The sequence below is a fragment of the Oncorhynchus masou genome, chromosome 2 (assembly GCF_036934945.1).
Source record: "Oncorhynchus masou masou isolate Uvic2021 chromosome 2, UVic_Omas_1.1, whole genome shotgun sequence".
NCBI classification, from domain to species: domain Eukaryota; kingdom Metazoa; phylum Chordata; class Actinopteri; order Salmoniformes; family Salmonidae; genus Oncorhynchus; species Oncorhynchus masou.
In genome coordinates, this window is record NC_088213.1 from 47,215,746 (window position 1) to 47,237,391 (window position 21,646).

Here is a 21,646-nt window from a genome sequence, read left to right on the forward strand (position 1 = left end):
ATTCTCTCCTGCAGATATCTGGTTGTGAAACATCTACGGTCATTCATTCTTGGTTGACCACTTAAAACTAGCACTTAAATTGCGAAATTACTACATCGAGGAACCTGTCAGCAAAATCCTTCAAAAATACTGTGCTACATGATCATGGCAAGCAGGCAAACCTTCTCATATGGATATCAGAATAAACCACGGAGATTCAGAAAATCATGGACTTCAGATCAATGTCTGGTGTGTGTTTTCAGACCAGTGTCTGGTTCGTGTTTTCAGATCAGTGTTTGGTGCGTGTTTTCACATCAATGTCCGGTGTGTGTGTCCAGTGTGTCTTCAGACCATTGTATGTGTCCAGTTAGTATGACTCATGGGGGCTATCGTGTTTCAGCGACAGTCAATCATGGCCAGGGGAGAGTGGGGGCCTCTTTCATCACCAATGCCCAGGACCAGGGTTAACTTTACAAGTTTCTGTTGTCGCTGTGTTAAGACGTTAAAAAGCAGTGTTGCACCCAAATTTGTTTGGTCAGGTGCTGCATAACCATCATCCAGTTGCTGCCAACACTCCCAAAAGTCTAGCAAAATAATTTGAAGCTGAAAGACAGTTGGGGAAGGATCTCGCCTTTTAAGGGTTCATTGGCCTATGATCTACTAAAAGGGGGAAAACTGAGAGGATTGGGTGCTTTACTGAAATAATAGGGACTCACGAGCATTGCTGTGTGTTTTGCTTCTTTTGCTTGGTAGCAGACACTGGTTCGGGATGTTTGGGACAAGGCAAATGTTTACATTCATTTCCAATGGAACACTGTGTTTGTCTTGCAGCATTACGTTGAAGAGGCAGTTGCAGTGCATTCTGTGAGGTGCCTACGTTGGATTTATCTAACGCATGCGTTGAACTGTATGAATAGACGACTTGACAGAAATAGTAGCAGAAGGCGAACTTGTGTTGCACACATATTCAGATGATGCTGCGTAACAGTTTGCGCAAAGACGCTGCCTGTGTGATCAAGGCGTAAGAGGAGGGAGAAAATGATGGCCTGATGAAAAAGAAGGATGGAGGATGTGGATATGACTGGTCTCTTTGGAGAGATTCGATTCCTGTTCTGTGATGAAAAACACTGGTTCTAAGCGAAATGATTGACTAGACTGGAAAACATCAGCCCGGTGATTCTCTGTGGTTCAAGAGAGCTCAACCATAACTACAGCCCTCACTGCTCTCACCAAACCATCAACTGCAGTGAGCAGCGCTGAGCTGGAAGAATTAGCCCTCTCTCCACTTTCCCCACACCTCTCTCGCTACATATACATTCGCAGTCAAAAGTTTGGACACACATACACCTAAGGGTTTTTCTTAATTTTTTACTATTTTCTACATTGAAGAATAATAATGAAGACATCAAAACTATAAAATAACACATATGGAATCATGTAGTAACCAAAAAAAAAAGTTAAAAATATTTAATATTTTAGATTCTTCAAAGTAGACCTTGCCCTTTGCCTTTGACAGCTTTGCACATGCTTGGCATTCTCTCAACCAGCCTTATGAGGAATGCTTTTCCAACAGGCTTGACGGAGTTTCCACATTGCTGAGCAATGGTTGGTTGCTTTTCCTTCCCTTTCTGGTCCAAACTCATCCCAAACCATCTCAGTTGGGTTGTGTTCTTGTGCTTGTGCAGGCCAGGTCATCTGATGCAGCACTCCATCATTCTCCTTGGTAAAATAGCCCTTAATACAGCCTGGGAGGTGTGTTTTTGGGTCGTTGTCCAGTGGTAAACAAATGATAGTCACAATAAGTGCAAACCAGATGGGATGGCGTAACACTGCAGAATGCTGTGGTAGCCATGCTGGTTAAGTGTGCCTTGAATCCTAAATAAATCACTGACATTGTCCCCAGCAAAGCACCATCACAACCTCCATGCTTTACGGGGGGAACCACATAAATCAAATCAAGCTTTATTTGTCACATGCGCCGAATATCAAATCAAATCACATGTATTTACATAGCCCTTCGTACATCAGCTGATATCTCAAAGTTCTGTACAGAAATCCAGCCTAAAACACCAAACAGCAAGCAATGCTGGTGTAGAAGCACGGTGGCTAAGACAAACTCTCTAGAAAGGCCAAAACTTAGGAAGAAACCTCAAGAGGAACCAGGCTGTGTGGGGTGGAGATTATAACAGAACATGGACAAGATGTTCAAATGTTCATAAATGTGTTACCAACACTACAACAAGTGTAGACCTTACCGTTTTCCTAATGTTTATTCCTAATGAAAAAACAGGAATGGCATAGATCCTCTTCTTCGTTGTCAATGGCACAATAGACTACCCGCAGAGGGGCGACAAATGAAACATAAAGTCCCTCTGATGAATAGCTGGGTTCGGCGACAGGCTGCAGGTCCTCTGAATAGTTGATCATTTGAGATGTGGTACCTGATCACTCTAGCATATGATGAACTGGACACAGTGCAAACAAAAGATAGTTAGAAGTGTACAGGATGCACCTGCCAGGCAGACTCCTCAGGATAGGACTAGGAGGAAGCAAACGAGACGATAGCTTGCTTCTGGCATGAGAAACACAAACCAGAATCTGACACCGAAAGTAGCAGGAACAGAGAGAGAAATAGAGACTTTCAGAGGGAAAAACTGAACAGGTGGGGAAAGGGTGAACGACCTAGTTAGGGGAGATGAGGAACAGCTGGAGAAGGAAGGAGAGAAAGAGAAGGTAACCAATAAGACCAGCAGAGAGAGACAGAGTGAAGAGAAAGGACAGGAACAGACATAATAAGACATGACAAAATGACCAACACTACAACAAGTGTAACCTTACCGTCCATTCCTAATGTTTATTCCTAATGTTTTTGGCCCAAGCAAGTCTTTTCTTCTTATTGGTGTCCTTTTGTAGTGCTCTTTGAAGCAATTCAACAGGCAGATTCAAAGTCTCCTCTGAATAGTTGATATTTGAGATGTGTCTGAACTCTTTGAACTCTGTGAAGCATTTATTTGGACTGTAATCTGAGGAGCAGTTAACTCTAATGAATTTATCCTCTGCAGCAGAGGTAACTATGGGTCTTGCTTCGCTGTGGAGGTCCTCATGAGCCAGTTTCAAATGGCTTGATATTTTTTGCGGCTGCACTTGAAGAAACTTTCAAAGTTACTGAAATTTTCCGTATTGATTGACCTGATAGGGGGAGGGAGGACAGGGGCGTAAGGGTACCCATCCAGCCCTGTGTGAGCAGCCCTTATTGATGTGTGCTCTCAGGATAAAAACAATAATTGTCACTGTACCTCCACTAGGCCCTCTGTGTGCTCAGACAACAGGCAGAACAAATGGTGTGTGTGTGTGTGTGTGTGTGTGTACGCATGCCTTTATGTGTGTGTGCGTATCTGTGTACAATAAAAGCTTGAATTTAACATGTTTGCTCCAACTGGTGAATTTCAAATGGCTATATTTCACAGGCTAACTCCAACCCTTAACTCATCCTCACTTGATGGTGTGAGGAATCAGATCTTGTCCAACTTTGTGCTATTTTGCTTTGAAGATAATTGTTCCTTTACTCCAGATTGGTTTTATTTAGTGTTTTGTCTTAGTTTGCGGAGGAACTGCTTAGTGATGTGTGTGGCTCTGTGTTGTTTTAGTTGCTGCTCCAATGGGTGCTTATTGTTTGAAATCATGTAAACCCCCCCTCCCCCCTTCTATACCACCTGGTCTAATTCATATAAAGGGTCAACGAGAAGGTTCAAATGTTGTTCTTGTATTTCAAAATAAAGACAACATACGCTTCTTTCAATACATTTATTTGTCTCGCTATCTCTCTCTGTCTTTCTCTCTCTCCATCCAGGCTTGCCCCATCCATTTGCCATAACAGTATTTGAGGATAGCCTATACTGGACAGACTGGCACACCAAGAGCATCAACAGTGCCAACAAGTTCACGGGCAAGAACCAGGAGATCATCAGAAACAAGCTGCACTTCCACATGGATGTACACACACTGCACCCGCAGAGACAGCCCGCAGGTTAGTCACAGACACACGCGCACGCAATCTAAAACATACACATGCTCGGTCATGCACACACAAATGCACACACACACACACACACACACACACACACACACACACACACACACACACACACACACACACACCACCTACAGATAAACTCTGTTAGTCAGTAACACACTTGCTCAGTAACACACGTGCACTCACTCACTCAGTGCTTCTAACCTCTCCCCCCCTCTCTTCTCCAGGTGGGTGTAACCGATGTGGGACCAACAACGGGGGCTGCAGCCACCTCTGTCTCCCTGGCAACAAGACCTATACCTGCAACTGCCCCACGGGCTTCAAGAACGTGGATCAGCATAACTGTGCCCTGAGTGAGTATACTTACTGGCCTACAAGAATCAAATCAAATGTATTTATATAGCCCTTCATACATCAGCTGATATCTCAAAGTGCTGTAACAGAAACCCAGCCTAAAACCCCAAACAATGAAGGTGTAGAAGCACGGTGGCTAGGAAAAACTCCCTAGAAAGGCCAAAACCCTAGGAAGAAACCAGGCTATGTGGGGTGGCCAACATAAGAACGCACTGTAGTTAGAATAGAGTATTTGTTGATGTTTTTATGTGAAGATTTAGAGTTGTAAATCTTTTTGTGTTCATTTTGTCATTACTTTATTCTAAATATAAACTCAATGTTTGCTAAGTACATTTTCAGTCCAGTTAGCTGATGTTAAAGAGCAACCACTTTCAACCTCTTTCATTATCTTCAGCACAAAACCAGTGTCTACATATATGAAAACGGCATATTTCTGCATTTTATATATATTTTTAAATACAGTGATTTTTTAAAACACTAAGATTTGCGGTGACGTGGAGAGCAAGGAAATACCCTCCCTCTGGCTAGAAACGCATTCCAGGTTTTGAAAATCACATTTTTCTTACTTTTACTCCACTTTGTGAAGTCACAAGGAAGCATTTCTTAGCACCTTTCTTCTTGTCTTGCTTTTTATCTAGCTGTTTTCACATATGTAGACACTGTTTTGGTGCTGAAGATAATGAATATGAGGTTGAAAGGTGGTGGAATTGATCAGGTCTTGACAAGTTCCTGCTTTTTGCCCGAAGGACGGACATCCGATGAATCAGCTTCGACACCGAGGACATGTCGGATGACGTCATCCCGCTGGCCAACGTACGCAACGCCGTGGCACTGGACTGGCACGCCGAAGAGGGCTTCATCTATTGGACTGACGTCACCACAGACTCCATCAACCGGGCCCAGTGGGACGGCTCAAGGCAGGAGGTCAGTTCTGCCCCATATTATTTTTTCTAAGTTAGTCATTTAGCAGATGCTCCTATCCAGAGCCACTTACTGTACAATGGAAGGTGCTTTCAATTAAAGTAAGTGAGACAACCACCCATTAAGATCATCACAAGTAAAATAGTTAGTAATAAGAGAACAAAACAGTTTAGTGTTGTAGTGGTGGATGTTTTGTCTAATCCTTGATAAGATACACTTGTTTGGGGGAATAATTTTAGCTGATGAGATCAGAGTATTGAGGAAAGTCCCTTGCACTTTACTTTTAACCAAATGTTGCCAACTATGAGTGTGGCGACAGCTGTTTGACTTTGTTGCTATGGGGGAGTATTTCATTGAAGTTACTGTATTGTATTGAAATTAATTGTTATTGTGTGTGTCAGGTGGTGGTGAACACCAGTCTGGAAAGTCCAGCCGGTATGGCTATTGACTGGGTGACCAACAAAATCTACTGGACTAATGCAGGTAAGGAACGGTGTTCTAGATTTAACTATAGGGTAGTTGTACCACTGTGTATCATGTCAGCTATAGACTACCAGGAAGTCTTTATTGAGTAATTTGTTGTACAAACAATAATTCATTGTGTGTGTGTGTGTGTGTGCGCGCGCACGTGTGCGTGTGTGCGTGTGTGCGTGAGATCAGGTACAGATCGTATCGAGGTATCTAATGCAGACGGGAGCATGCGTACCATCCTGATCTGGGATAATCTGGACCGACCCAGGGACATTGTGGTTGACCCAATTGGAGGGTGAGTCAGAGGTCAAGGTTAATATCAGGTGTCAGATGTCCAATGACACCACTGACAATAGTTTAGAGTAACATGTAAACACACTTTTTTTCCATCAGTCCAATAGGTAGGTAAAATACTACTGATGGAAATGTCAAGTATAGTCCTCCCAAAAAGTTAGCGCTGCATGGATTTTGTTGTTTACCACAGACACCTAATCTGAACATACAGTATACAGATTACTTTTGCATACCACAATCATGTACAGTTTACTGATGCATGATTTTCCCTGAGTACCATAGATACATGTACTGGACAGACTGGAGTGTGAGTCCTAAAATAGAGCAGGCAGGGATGGACGCATCTAGCCATATCGTCATCATCTCTTGCAACCTGACGTGGCCTAACGGACTGGCAATTGACTACCAAACATAGCGCCTGTACTGGGCCGACGCCGGGATGAAAACTATCGAGTTTGGCAACTTTGACGGCTCAGACACAGGTGAGGTGGTCTTGAAGGGATAGTCTTTAAAAGTTGTGGCTTATTTTCAACATATTTTTATTTGTTGTATGGGTATTTAAATCAAGTGAGACTTTTTACTCTGTAAATCAGTATACTGGCTAATATTTTTATTCCCCGTCCCTCTCCCCTCCATTGGTGCCCAGGTGTTGATTAGCAGTCAGTTGCTCCACCCCTTTGGGCTGACTCTGGATGAGGAGAAGCTCTATTTGACAGACTGGCAGTCCAAGAGCATCCAGAGTGCCAACAAAATGACTGGCCTGGGACGACAGACACTCGCCGAGAACCTGGAGAATCTCATGGATATTCACATATTCCACCGCTACCGCACCACCGGTGTGTGTGCGCGCATTCCCTGTTGGTCCTCTGAGTATTTTGTGACAAGATACTAGACTGCAACACCAGGTCCAGTGACTCTTCCTGTCACAAGGGTGGCAAGGTAGCCTAGTGGTTAGAGCGCTGGACTAGAAACTGGAAGGTTGCAAGTTCAAACCCCCAAGCTGACAAGGTACAAATCTGTTGTTCTGCCCCTGAACAGGCAGTTAAGCCACTGTTCCTAGGCAGTCATTTTTGTTCTTAACTGACTTGCCTAGTTAAATAAAGGTAAAATAAAATTAAATAAACTAGGGGGATTAGGGGCCAGGTAAACTGATCCTATATTGGGTTCAGCACCACTGATCAGGGAGGGATGTCAAATAGGTAGGGATGTCAAATGTTCAGCCTGCTGCACATACCCCGTGGAGGCTCTAGTTATATTGTTAAATTGTGTTTGAAATCAATTTTTAAACTGTTAAATGAGTGAGACATACATGTCATTGTTGCAATAGTTTGTGAGTGGGCAACATATACCACATTTTATATTGCACTCACTCCCACCTCTGTCCCTCACTCTCTAGTGCGGACCCCCTGCGCAGTTAATAATGGGGGCTGCAGTCACCTGTGTCTGTTGGCCCCACCCCCTAAAGGCTCCAGCTGTACCTGTCCTACTGGCATCAACATTCAGCTGGACGGAAAGACCTGCGCACACGGTAACATAGCAACAATATCATATTATTATACTACCAGCACCCATTGTACAACAACCCATGGTAGATTGGATGTTTTGGTGCCTCTGCAATTTAGACACCTGCTTGTGGACCTTATTACTGATGAATGACCTTGTTGTGTTTCTGCTTGCATTTTGTATTTTCTGAAATTCAGAGCTCTTCTGTAAAAGACACCTTTGTCTCAGTATGACTACCTGGTAAAATAAAGGTAAAAAAAAAAACAATATACCATATATCTCATCACCTTAACACAATTACCTACAGAGATGTTGATGATCCCTCCCGGGGAAGGACTGCCCGTTCCATGATCTCGCCATCACGGTTGACAACTCCATTGTGTCCTCCTCCCAGAGCGCCAAGAACCTTGGCGTGATCCTGGACAACACCCTGTCTTTCTCAACCAACATCATGGCGGTGGCCCGTTCCTGTAGGTTCATGCTCTACAACATCCGCAGAGTACGACCCTGCCTCACACAGGAAGCGGCGCAGGTCCTAATCCAGGCACTTGTCATCTCCCGTCTGGATTACTGCAACTCGCTGTTGGCTGGGCTCCCTGCCTGTGCCATTAAACCCCTACAACTCATCCAGAACGCTGCAGCCCGTCTGGTGTTCAACCTTCCCAAGTTCTCTCACGTCACCCCGCTCCTCCGCTCTCTCCACTGGCTTCCAGTTGAAGCTCGCATCCGCTACAAGACCATGGTGCTTGCCTACGGAGCTGTGAGGGGAACGGCACCGCAGTACCTCCAGGCTCTGATCAGGCCCTACACCCAAGCAAGGGCACTGCGTTCATCCACCTCTGGCCTGCTCGCCTCCCTACCATTGAGGAAGTACAGTTCCCGCTCAGCCCAGTCAAAACTGTTCGCTGCTCTGGCCCCCCAATGGTGGAACAAACTCCCTCACGACGCCAGGACAGCGGAGTCAATCACCACCTTCCGGAGACACCTGAAACCCCACCTCTTCAAGGAATACCTAGGATAGGATAAGTAATCCTTCTCACCACCCCCCTTAATGATTTAGATGCACTATTGTAAAGTGGCTGTTCCACTGGATGTCAGAAGGTGAATTCACCAATTTGTAAGTCGCTCTGGATAAGAGCGTCTGCTAAATGACTTAAATGTAAATGTAATGTGTCTAAATAAACTACGTCTTCCAAGGTACTACAAGTGGATTGATAACAATGGTTCATTGATATAACAAAATATTGGCTCATCATTGATTTAAAGGAGAGAGAAAAAAACATAGTTTAGTATTTTGTTCATTAGCATGCTGATATGGTTCCAACAACTGTGCATGTCAGCAGTAAAGTTTTCAAGATGAAACACTTTCAGTAAAAATCTAAAAGTGGGATGATAAAGTGTTTTGCATTATCATCACACTCTTTGCTTTGTACTATATGTGCTCTATCTTGAAAACGTTACTGCTGACATCTATTTATTTACTACCTTCACCGCCAAGGCCCAAGCTGTGATACAGTATTTGCAGCCCATTTATTTTTACAGAATATCACTTACCAATGCCTCAAACTTAGTTTAACTGTATGTATAACCTCATCATAATCCTAAATATAAGGTAGTTTTATGCCATGTCCTGTACTCTCCATACTGATAGTGCTGTGTCTCTTGGTTGTAGGGATGAGTAGTTTCCTGATCTTTGCACAGCGTACCGATATCAGGATGGTCCCTCTGGACATCCCATACTTTTCTGATGTGGTGCTGGCTGTCAACGGATCCATGAAAAACACCATCGCCATCGGGGTGGACCCCAAAGAGGGTATGGTATGCATATGTGCGTGTGTTTCAGCTTTTCTGTGATCTCAGTGTGGTATGAACAGGAAAATGAGGAAGATCTGCACTTACACTACTGTTCAAAGGTTGGGGTCACTTAGAATTGTCCTTGTTTTTGAAGGAAAAGCACATGTATTTTTTGTCCATTAAAATTAACATCCAATTGATCAGAAATAGAGCGTAGACATTGTTAATGTTGTAAATGACTATTATAGCTGGAAACGGCAGATTTTTTATGGAATATCTACATCAGCAACCATCTCTTCTGTGTTCCAATGGCATTTTGTGTTAGCTAATCCAAGTTTATCATTTTAAAAGGCTAATTGATCATTAGAAAACCCTTTCGCAATTACATTAGCACCGTTTTTCCAACAGCAGACTATGATCAATAATGTCAAAAGCTGTACTGAAGTCTAAAAAGACAGCCCCCACAATAATTTTATAATTCATTTCTCTCAGCCAATCATCAGTAATTTGTCTAAGTGCTTGTTGAGTGTCCTTCCCTATAAGCATGCTGAAATTCTCTTGTCAATTTGTTTACTGTAAATTTTTCCAGAAGTTTACTAAGGGTTGGTAACAGGCTGATTGGTCGGCTACTTGAGCCAGTAAAAGGGGGCTTTACTATTCTTGGGTAGTGGAATGACTTTAGCTTCCCTCCTGGCCTCAGGGCACACACTTTCTAGTAGGCTTAAATTGAAGATGTGGCAAATAGGAGTGGCAATGTTGTCTGCTATTATCCTCCATCCAGATTGTCAGACCCCGGTGGCTTGTCATTGTTGATAGACAACAATAATTTTTTCACCTCTTCCACACTGACTTTACTGAATTCAAAAGTACAATTCTTATCTTTCATAATTTGGTCCAATATACTTGGATGTGTAGTGTCAGCGTTTGTTGCTGGCATGTCATCCCTAAGTTTCCTTATCTTTCCAATTAAAAAGTAATTGAAGTAGTTTGCAATATCAGTGGGATTTGTGATGGATGAATGAGCCATTTTTTCAATTCCTCATCAATCCAAGGGGATTTAACAGTTTTACAGTCATTTTCTTAATGGGTGTGTGCTTATTTGTAACGGGAAAAAGTATTTTCATAAATGCGTGAAATGCAATTCCTGTGCTGTTTTTAACTACCCTGGTAGGTTAACTGACAACCTGATCCAGGTTACAGGTTTAAGTTTTTACCTGATTTATACATTATCAAGCATTTCACACACATTATCCAGATTCTGACTGTGAGCACTTGGTGGTCTATAGCAGCTTCCCACAAGAATGGGGCTTTATGTGAGGCAGAGGAACCTGTTGCCATATTACTTCAACAGTATTTAACATTAGATTGTCTCCAAGATTTACAGGAACGTGGTTCTGAATATAGACCGCAACATCGCCTCCGTTGGCATTTCTGTCTTTTCGGTAATGTTATAACCATGTATTGCTTACCACTATCTTCAAAGGTATTATCTAAGTGAGTTTCAGAGATAGTCAGAATATGAATGTCATCTGTTACAAGCAAGTTATTGACTTCATTGACCTTGTTTCTTAAGTTCTTATGTTAATATGGGCTATTCAGATTTTTTTAATGCTTTACTGAGAAGCTTACCAGAGGTAGACTTACTCATGTTATTTACATTGGAGCTGATAGTGCAGGGTGAGCTGCATGAAGTGGTCTTCCTACTATTGCACATCGCCTCAGTGCTTACAGTGTAACTGATTTATAGGATCATGATTACTGCTTACAATAGCTGTAGGATAAACAGATGTATTCGGTGCAATTAGGGGTACATAAATGAAATGACATCCATTGTGTCTGCCAATGCCACTAAGATCATGTACATTTTATGCAGCATTAAGAAAAATAAAAAGTAGGTGGGCGTGGGTTCCCCTATAGTTTATGTAGGTTTGTTAATTGCTTGCTACGAGTAGCTACTTTGCTCCTGTAGTCCTCCGCAAGCAAGCAGTTGCTACATTGAAAGTCAGCGTGGTCCACATTGTCCCGGAACAAAGCAAAGTAAACACAGCTCCTGCAATGTTGGAAACGTTCAATGTTTGGAATTGAGTGGCACTTACCCATTTGCTGTCCTCCATTTGTCCCCTGTATTCTCTATTTATTGTTTGTCTTCCCTCTCTCACTTCACTTTCAATGGAATCAGTCTCCTGTATGTAATGGGAATGTCTTGAAACCAGTAAATATTCTGCTGCTACCCCTATTTGTGTACCTGCAACAGAAGTCTGACCTAGTTCTCTCCCCCCCCTCCAGGTTTCAATAAGTGTGGTAGAAGGAACGGGGGCTGTAGCCACATGTGTCTGCCCCGCCCCAACGGTACTTCCTGTGCCTGTCCCACTAGCATCCTCCTCAAAGGGGACGCCAGGTCATGTGACGACTCCCCCAAAACCTACCTGCTCTTCTCCAACCGGGTCAGCGTGCATCACCCTGGACACAAATGACCACACGGATGTGCATGTGCCCGTGCCCGAGCTGCACAACGTCATCTCACTGGACTACGACAGCGTGGACGGGAAGCTGTACTACACAGATGTCAGCCTGGATGTTATCAGGTATGCTAAAAAAGACACTCCCACACAATATACACTAAGTGTACAAAACGTTAGAAATACCCTTCTAATATTGAGTTGCACCTACTTTTGCCCTCAGAACAGCCTCAATTTGTTGGGGCATGGACTCTACAAGGTGTCAAAATGTTCCACAGGGATGCCATGTTGACTCTAATGCTTCCCACAGTTCTGTCAAGTTGGCTGGTAGTGGATCTCTAAACCAAATAGATCGTTCCATCTCATCCCACAGATGTTCAATTGGATTGAGATCTTGTGACTGGGCAGGCCACTGCAGTAAGCGGATTCCTGGACAATCCTAGCCTTGTGACATGGGGCATTATCCAGCTGAAAAAATATATGTGCAGATGGATACATAGCTGCCATGAAAGGATGCACCTTTTTGGCAGTGATATTTAGATATCCTGTGGCATTCAAACGTAGCTCCACTTTTATCAAGGACGCAATATGTGCCATATGAAAACACACCCCACACCAACACCACCAGCCTGCAATGTTGAAACGCAGCATGATGGATGCATGTACTCATGTGGTTTTCTCCATACACTAGTCCCCCATCAGCGTGTAATAGCAGGAACCCGGGATTCATCAAAACAGGCAATGTTTTTTCAATTCTCCAGTTTCCAGTGTTTTCGTTCCTTAGCGCACTGCTACTGCAGTTTCTTGCAGTTGCAGTGCGAAGTGGAACTCTAAGGTCATTGGCTGTCATACCCCATTCGTGTCAAGGTACGGCGAGTTTTGCATCATTTGATGGGTCTTTGGGGACCAATGTTGTACTGGACTGTCAGTTGACTAACTTTAGTCCGTCTGTTGCTCTGCACAATTTGTGTTTTCAACCACTGGTCTGCCGTTGGCTGGATGTCCTTTGGGTGGTGGGCCATTCTTGATACACACATTTATTGTATATTTCAAACTTTTTTAACAAATCAAAAACTGAAAAATTGGGCGTGCAAAATTATTCAGCCCCTTTACTTTCAGTGCAGCAAACTCTCTCCAGAAGTTCAGTGAGGATCTCTGAATGATCCAATGTTGACCTAAATGACTAATGATGATAAATACAATCCACCTGTGTGTAATCAAGTCTCCGTATAAATGCACCTGCACTGTGATAGTCTCAGAGGTCCGTTAAAAGCGCAGAGAGCATCCATGAAGAACAAGGAACACACCAGGCAGGTCCGAGATACTATTGTGAAGAAGTTTAAAGCCGGATTTGGATACAAAAGATTTCCCAAGCTTTAAACATCCCAAGGAGCACTGTGCAAGCGATAATATTGAAATGGAAGGAGTATCAGACCACTGCAAATCTACCAAGACCTGGCCGTCCCTCTAAACTTTCAGCTCATACAAGGAGAAGACTGATCAGAGATGCAGCCAAGAGGCCCATGATCACTCTGGATGAACTGCAGAGATCTACAGCTGAGGTGGGAGACTTCGTCCACAGGACAACAATCAGTTGTATATTGCACAAATCTGGCCTTTATGGAAGAGTGGCAAGAAGAAAGCCATTTCTTAAAGATATCCATAAAAAGTGTTGTTTAAAGTTTGCCACAAGCCACCTGGGAGACACACGTGGAAGAAGGTGCTCTGGTCAGATGCAGAAAAAAGTTCAATTTTGGTTTATTTTCTTCAGCAGGGACAGTGAAGATGATTAAAATTGATGGGAAGATGGATGGAGCCAAATACAGGACCATTCTGGAAGAAAACCTGATGGAGTCTGCAAAAGACCTGAGACTGGAACGGAGATTTGTCTTCCAACAAGACAATGATCCAAAACATAAAGCACAATCTACAATGGAATGGTTCAAAAATAAACATATCCAGGTGTTGGAATGGCCAAGTCAAAGTCCAGACCTGAATCCAATCGAGAATCTGTGGAAAGAACTGAAAACTGCTGTTCACAAATGCTCTCCATTACATTTACATTTAAGTCATTTAGCAGACGCTCTTATCCAGAGCGACTTACAAATTGGTGAATTCACCTTCTGACATCCAGTGGAACAGCCACTTTACAATGTGCATCTAAATCATTAAGGGGGGTGAGAAGGATTACTTATCCTATCCTAGGTATTCCTTGAAGAGGTGGGGTTTCAGGTGTCTCCGGAAGGTGGTGATTGACTCCGCTGTCCTGGCGTCGTGAGGGAGTTTGTTCCACCATTGGGGGGCCAGAGCAGCGAACAGTTTTGACTGGGCTGAGCGGGAACTGTACTTCCTCAGTGGTAGGGAGGCGAGCAGGCCAGAGGTGGATGAACGCAGTGCCCTTGCTTGGGTGTAGGGCCTGATCAGAGCCTGGAGGTACTGGGGTGCCGTTCCCCTCACAGCTCCGTAGGCAAGCACCATGGTCTTGTAGCGGATGCGAGCTTCAACTGGAAGCCAGTGGAGAGGCGGAGGAGCGGGGTGACGTGAGAGAACTTGGGAAGGTTGAACACCAGACGGGCTGCGGCGTTCTGGATGAGTTGTAGGGGTTTAATGGCACAGGCAGGGAGCCCAGCCAACAGCGAGTTGCAGTAATCCAGACGGGAGATGACAAGTGCCTGGATTAGGACCTGCGCCGCTTCCTGTGTGAGGCAGGGTCGCACTCTGCGGATGTTGTAGAGCATGAACCTACAGGAACGGGCCACCGCCATGATGTTGGTTGAGAACGACAGGGTGTTGTCCAGGATCACGCCAAGGTTCTTAGCGCTCTGGGAGGAGGACACAATGGAGTTGTCAACCGTGATGGCGAGATCATGGAACGGGCAGTCCTTCCCCGGGAGGAAGAGCAGCTCCATCTTGCCGAGGTTCAGCTTGAGGTGGTGATCCGTCATCCACACTGATATGTCTGCCAGACATGCAGAGATGCGATTCGCCACCTGGTCATCAGAAGGGGAAAGGAGAAGATTAATTGTGTGTCGTCTGCATAGCAATGATAGGAGAGACCATGTGAGGTTATGACAGAGCCAAGTGACTTGGTGTATAGCGAGAATAGGAGAGGGCCTAGAACAGAGCCCTGGGGGACACCAGTGGTGAGGAGCGCGTGGCGAGAGACAGATTCTCGCCACGCCACCTGGTAGGAGCGACCTGTCAGGTAGGACGCAATCAAGCGTGGGCCGCGCCGGAGATGCCCAACTCGGAGAGGGTGGAGAGGAGGATCTGATGGTTCACAGTATCGAAGGCAGCCGATAGGTCTAGAAGGATGAGAGCAGAGGAGACAGAGTTAGCTTTAGCAGTGCGGAGCGCCTCCGTGATACAGAGAAGAGCAGTCTCAGTTGAATGACTAGTCTTGAAACCTGACTGATTTGGATCAAGAAAGGTCATTCTGAGAGAGATAGCGGGAGAGCTGGCCAGGACGGCACGTTCAAGAGTTTTGGAGAGAAAAGAAAGAAGGGATACTGGTCTGTAGTTGTTGACATCGGAGGGATCGAGTGTAGGTTTTTTCAGAAGGGGTGCAACTCTCGCTCTCTTGAAGACGGAAGGGACATAGCCAGCGGTCAGGGATGAGTTGATGAGCGAGGTGAGGTAAGGGAGAAGGTCTCCGGAAATGGTCTGGAGAAGAGAGGAGGGGATAGGGTCAAGCGGGCAGGTTGTTGGGCGGCCGGCCGTCACAAGAAGCGAGATTTCATCTGGAGAGAGAGGGAGAAAGAGGTCAGAGCACAGGGTAGGGCAGTGTGAGCAGAACCAGCGGTGTCGTTTGACTTAGCAAACGAGGATCGGATGTCGTCGACCTTCTTTTCAAAATGGTTGACGAAGTCATCTGCAGAGAGGGAGGAGGGGGGGGGGGGAGGAGGATTCAGGAGGGAGGAGAAGGTGGCAAAGAGCTTCCTAGGGTTAGAGGCAGATGCTTGGAATTTAGAGTGGTAGAAAGTGGCTTTAGCAGCAGAGACAGAGGAGGAAAATGTAGAGAGGAGGGAGTGAAAGGATGCCAGGTCCGCAGGGAGGCGGGAGTTTTCCTCCATTTCCGCTCGGCTGCCCGGAGCTCTGTTCTGTGAGCTCGCAATGAGTCATCGAGCCACGGAGCGGGGAGGGGAGGACCGAGCCGGCCTGGAGGATAGGGGACATAGAGAGTCAAAGGATGCAGAAAGGGAAGAGAGGAGGGTTGAGGAGGCAGAATCAGGAGATAGGTTGGAGAAGGTATGAGCAGAGGGAAGAGATGATAGGATGGAAGAGGAGAGAGTAGCGGGGGAGAGAGAGCGAAGGTTGGGACGGCGCGATACCATCCGAGTAGGGGCAGTGTGGGAAGTGTTGGATGAGAGCGAGAGGGAAAAGGATACAAGGTAGTGGTCGGAGACTTGGAGGGGAGTTGCAATGAGGTTAGTGGAAGAACAGCATCTAGTAAAGATGAGGTCGGCGTATTGCCTGCCTTGTGAGTAGGGGGAAGGTGAGAGGGTGAGGTCAAAGAGGAGAGGAGTGGAAAGAAGGAGGCAGAGAGGAATGAGTCAAAGGTAGACGTGGGGAGGTTAAAGTCGCCCAGGACTGTGAGAGGTGAGCCGTCCTCAGGAAAGGAGCTTATCAAGGCATCAAGCTCATTGATGAACTCTCCGAGGGAACCTGGAGGCGATAAATGATAAGGATGTTAAGCTTGAAAGGGCTGGTAACTGTGACAGCATGGAATTCAAAGGAGGCGATAGACAGATGGGTAAGGGAGAGAGAAAATGACCACTTGGGAGAGATGAGGATCCCGGTGCCACCACCCCGCTGACCAGAAGCTCTCGGGGTGTGCGAGAACACGTGGGCGGACGAAGAGAGAGCAGTAGGAGTAGCAGTGTTATCTGTGGTGATCCATGTTTCCCTCAGTGCCAAGAAGTCGAGGGACTGGAGGGAGGCATAGGCTGAGATGAACTCTGCCTTGTTGGCCGCAGATCGGCAGTTCCAGAGGCTACCGGAGACCTGGAACTCCACGTGGGTCGTGAGCGCTGGGACCACCAGATTAGGGTGGCCGCGGCCACGCGGTGTGGAAGCGTTTGTATGGTCTGTGCAGAGAGGAGAGAACAGGGATAGATAGACACATAGTTGACAGGCTACAGAAGAGGCTACGCTAATGCAAAGGAGATTGGAATGACAAGTGGACTACACTTATCGAATGTTCAGAACGTTAAGCTTACGTAGCAAGAATCTTATTGACTAAAATGATTGAAATGATACAGTACTGCTGGAGTAGGCTAGCTGGCAGTGGCTACGTTGTTGACACTACACTAATCAAGTCGTTCCGTCGAGTGTAATAGTTTCTACAGTGCTGCTATTCGGGGGCTAGCTGGCTAGCTAGCAGTGTTGATTACGTAACGTTACGTTAAAAGAACGACAATAGCTGGCTAGCTAACCTAGAAAATCGCTCCAGACTACACAATTGTCTTAGATACAAAGACGGCTATGTAGCTAGCTAGCTACGATCAAACAAATCAAACCGTAGTACTGTAATGAAGTGAAATGAAAATGTGATACTACCTGTGGAGCGAGGCGGAATGTTGACCGGGTTGTTGAAGTTCAATTCGGAAGACGTTGGCTAGCTGTTGGCTAGCTAGCTAGCAGTGACTCCTACGTTAAGGACGACAAATAGCTGGCTAGCTAACCTCGGTAAATTAAGATAATCACTCTACGTCTACACACTCTAAACTACACAATTACCTTGGATACGAAGACAGCAAAGACAACTATGTAGCTAGCTAACACTACACTAATCGAGTCGTTGAGTGTAATAGTTTCTACAGTGCTAGTGGATGTTAGCTAGCTGCTGTGCTAGTGGACGTTAGCTAGCTGCTGGGCAGAAAGCAGTGTAGACTACGTTAGGACGACGAAATACGATAATTACGCAATTATCTTTGATACAAAGACGGCTATGTAGCTAGCTAAGAAGAAATTGCTAAGATTAGACAAATCAAACCGTTGTACTATAATGAAATGTAATGAAAAGTTATACTACCTGCGGACCGAAGTGTAGATGCGACCGCTCGCATCCAACCTCACTGAGCTTGAGCTGTTTTGCAAGGAGGAATGGGAAAAAATTTCAGTCTCTCGATGTGCAAAACTGATAGAGACATAGCCCAAGCGACTTACAGCTGTAATCGCAGCAAAAGGTGGCGTTACAAAGTATTAACTTAAGGGGGCTGAATAATTTTACACGCCCAATTTTTCAGTTTTTGATTTGTTAAAAAAGTTTGAAATATACAATAAATGTTGTTCCACTTCATGATTGTGTCCCACTTGTTGATTCTTCACAAAAAAATACAGTTTTATATCTTTATGTTTGAAGCCTGAAATGTGGCAAAAGGTCGCAAAGTTCAAGGGGGCCGAATACTTTCGCAAGGCACTGTATATGAACTATGAATGTGTGCGTTTAACTCCTCCGTGTGTGTGTGTGGGATCTTCTGGGTGGATGCTCACTTGGATCACATTGAGAGTTCCGACCTAAACGGAAAGCTCCGTCAAATCCTCGTCAGCCCTGTTTCCCACCCCTTCGCCCTCACACAGGTATCCCCCAGCCGTCAATCAACCACTTGAACCCTCCCCCTGGCTACCACATCCACTCACTTGCTCTCATTCCTCCTCCACTCACTTGTTTGTTCACTGCCTCACTTGCTCTCCCTCCTCCTCCACTCATACTGAACCATAAAACTGAACCATTCTACTTCCCTTCTTCTCTGACCTTCATTTTCTTCCTCCCTCTCTCTTCCTCATTGTCTGTATCTTTCTCTCCTCTCTTTTTCTCTACCTTGTTCCCCCAGTTGATGCCGGTTTCCTCCCCTCTAACCCCTTTCTCCCGACTCTCGCAGCAAGACCGTTGGATCTACTGGACGGACTGGCAGACTAAGTCCATCCAGCGTGTGGATAAACACACTGGCCGCAGCAAGGAGACTGGCCAATGTGGAGGGCCTCATGGACATCATCGTAGTCTCACCACAGAGGCAGAGCGGTAAGGGAGCAGGGTGAAGTTGCCCCTAGACACTGATCTTAAATAATTTTAGCATTTTCCCGACTAATGGTTAAGGTTAGGATTGGGGAAACTTTGCCCTTGGGCGAGTGGCAAGTTGCCCCTAACTACTGATACCGGTTCAAGTATTTGTTCATCTTCTTATGGTGAAGATTAGCATTGAGGGTAATCTGATCCTAGATGGTTAGAGCCAGCTTCTACCTTCAACCACCATTGTGGTGTCGCCACAGTGACTGAGTGTTAATGAGGCATTTCTGGGAGTTACATTTTTTCCCACTCAAATCAAAGTTGTTTTGTAACGTGCGCCGAATACAACAGGTTACAGTGAAATGCTTACTTACAGGTTCTAACCAATAGTGCAAAAAAGGTATTAGGTGAACAATAGGTAGGTAAAGAACTAAAAACAACAGTAAAAAAGACAAGCTATATACAGTAGCAAGGCTATAAAAGTAGCAAGGCTACATACAGACAACGGTTAGTCAAACTGATTGAGGTAGTATGTACATGTAGATACGGTTAAAGTGACTATGCATATATGATAAACAGAGAGTAGCAGTAGCGTAAAAGAGGGGTGTGGGAGACTTCCCAAACATATGAAAGAACGTACTCTGGTCAGATGAGACAAAAATGTGGCTTTTTGGCCATCAAGGAAAATGTTTTGTCTGGCGCAAACCCAACACCTCTCATTACCCCAAGAACACATAGTGAAGCATGGTGGTAGCATCATGCTGTGGGGATGTTTTTCATCAGCAGGGATTGGGAAACTGGTCAGAATTGAAGGAATGATGGATGGCGCTAAATACAGGGAAATTCTTGAGGGGAAACCTGTTTCAGTCTTCCAGAGATTTGAGACTGGGACGGAGGTTCACCTTCCAGCAGGAAAATGACCCTAAGCATACTGCTAAAGCAACACTCGAGTGGTTTAAGGGGAAACATTTACATGTCTTGGAATGGCCTAGTCAAAGCCCAGACCTCAATCCAATTGAGAGTCTGTGGTATGACTTACATATTGCTGTACACCAGTGGAACCCATCCAACTTGAAGGAGTTGTAGCAGTTTTGCCTTGAATAATGGGCATAAATCCCAGTGGCTAGATCTGCCAAGCTTATAGAGACATACTGCACGAGACTTGCAGCTGTAATTCCTGCAAAAGGTGGCTCTACAACGTATTGGCTTTGGGGGGGGGGGGGGTTGAATCGTTATGCACGCTCAAGTTCTGTTTGTCTTATTTCTTGTTTGTTTCACACAAACTATTTTGCATTTTCAAAGTGGTGGGCATGTTGTGTAAATCAAATGATACAAGCCCCCCCAAAAATCCATTTTAATTCCAGGTTGTAAGGCAACAAGATAGGAAAAATGTGAAGGGGGGAATATTTTCGCAAGCCACTGTACATGCCTTGTTTCGAGCTGAGATAAACATTTCTTTTTACTCAACAACAGTAAGTGTTCAACATTGTATTTTGTGAATCTCTACAAAATCGTCATCTGTTGAGTAAACCTTGCATGTTCACCTGCAAAAAAATGGCCATTCAGCTTTTGAGGTGAGGCGTACCCCGAGGGGGAAGTCCATCCCCCCGCTAGGCAGAAAAGGTGGCGCAGGGAATGCAAAAATATTCTTTAGAAATATTTAACCTCCACACATTAACAAGTCCAATACCTCAAATGAAAGATAAACACCTTGTTCATCTACCCATTGTGTCAGAGTTTTAAAATGTTTTACAGCGAAAACACAACATATATTTATGTTAGACCACCACCAAACCAAAGAAAAAATCACAAAAGCAGGATTAAAAATAAAAAATCACTAACCTCTTGAAAATCTTCATCAGATAACAGTCATATCACATGTTACACAGTGTTACGTTCTGACCTTTATTTCCTTTGTTTTGTATTCATTATTTAGTATGGTCAGGGCATGAGTTGGGGTGGGCAGTCTGTTTGATTTTCTATGATTTGGGGATTTCTATGTTTCGGCCTAGTATGGTTCTCAATCAGAGGCTGGTGTCATTAGTTGTCTCTGATTGAGAATCATACTGAGGTAGCCTGGGTTGCACTGTTTGTTTGTGGGTGATTGTCTATGTTGATTGCTTGTTTCAGCACAGTTCTCATTAGCTTCACGGTTGTTATTTCGTTTATTGTTTTTGTATAGTGTTTCAGTGTTTTCTTTATTAAAATTCATGAACACATACCACGCCGCATTTTGGTCCTCCGATCCTTCTCGCCTCTCCTCTTCAGATGAAGAGGAGGACGACCGTGACACACAGTACATTTATGTTTTGTTCGATAATATGCATTTTATATCCATAAATCTCAGTTTACATTGACGCCATGTTCAGAAATTCCTCCAAAATATCCGGAGGAATTATAGAAAGCTAGGCCAGATAACAGAAATACTCATCATAAACTTTGACTAAAGATACATGTTCTACATATAATTAAAGATACACTGGTTCTTAATGCAACCGCTGTGTTAGACTTTTTCCGTAACGTAAAAAAAAATGTAACATTGCAATAATCTGAGACGGCGCTCAGACGTAACAATATTTCTCCGCCATGTTGGAGTCAAACAGAAATACAAAATTACAACATAAATATTCCCTTACCTTTGATGATCTTTCATCAGAATGTAGTGCAAGTAGTTCTAGTTCCACAATAAATCGATTTGTTCCATAATGTCCAATACTAGTGTCCAAGTAGCAGAATTTGCTATCACTTTCAGCTCACGTGCCCAAAAACTGACTTCTGGTCCAGGATAACTTGCATGAAAACTTCCAAAAGACATATTCCAGGTTAAAA

General features: G+C 44.6%; 1 pseudogene; it reads left to right on the forward strand.

Moving 5' to 3' along the window:
* Window positions 1-351: 351 nt before the first annotated feature.
* Window positions 352-21,646, forward strand: part of LOC135553110 (low-density lipoprotein receptor-related protein 4-like) — a 40,956-nt pseudogene continuing 19,661 nt past the window's right edge.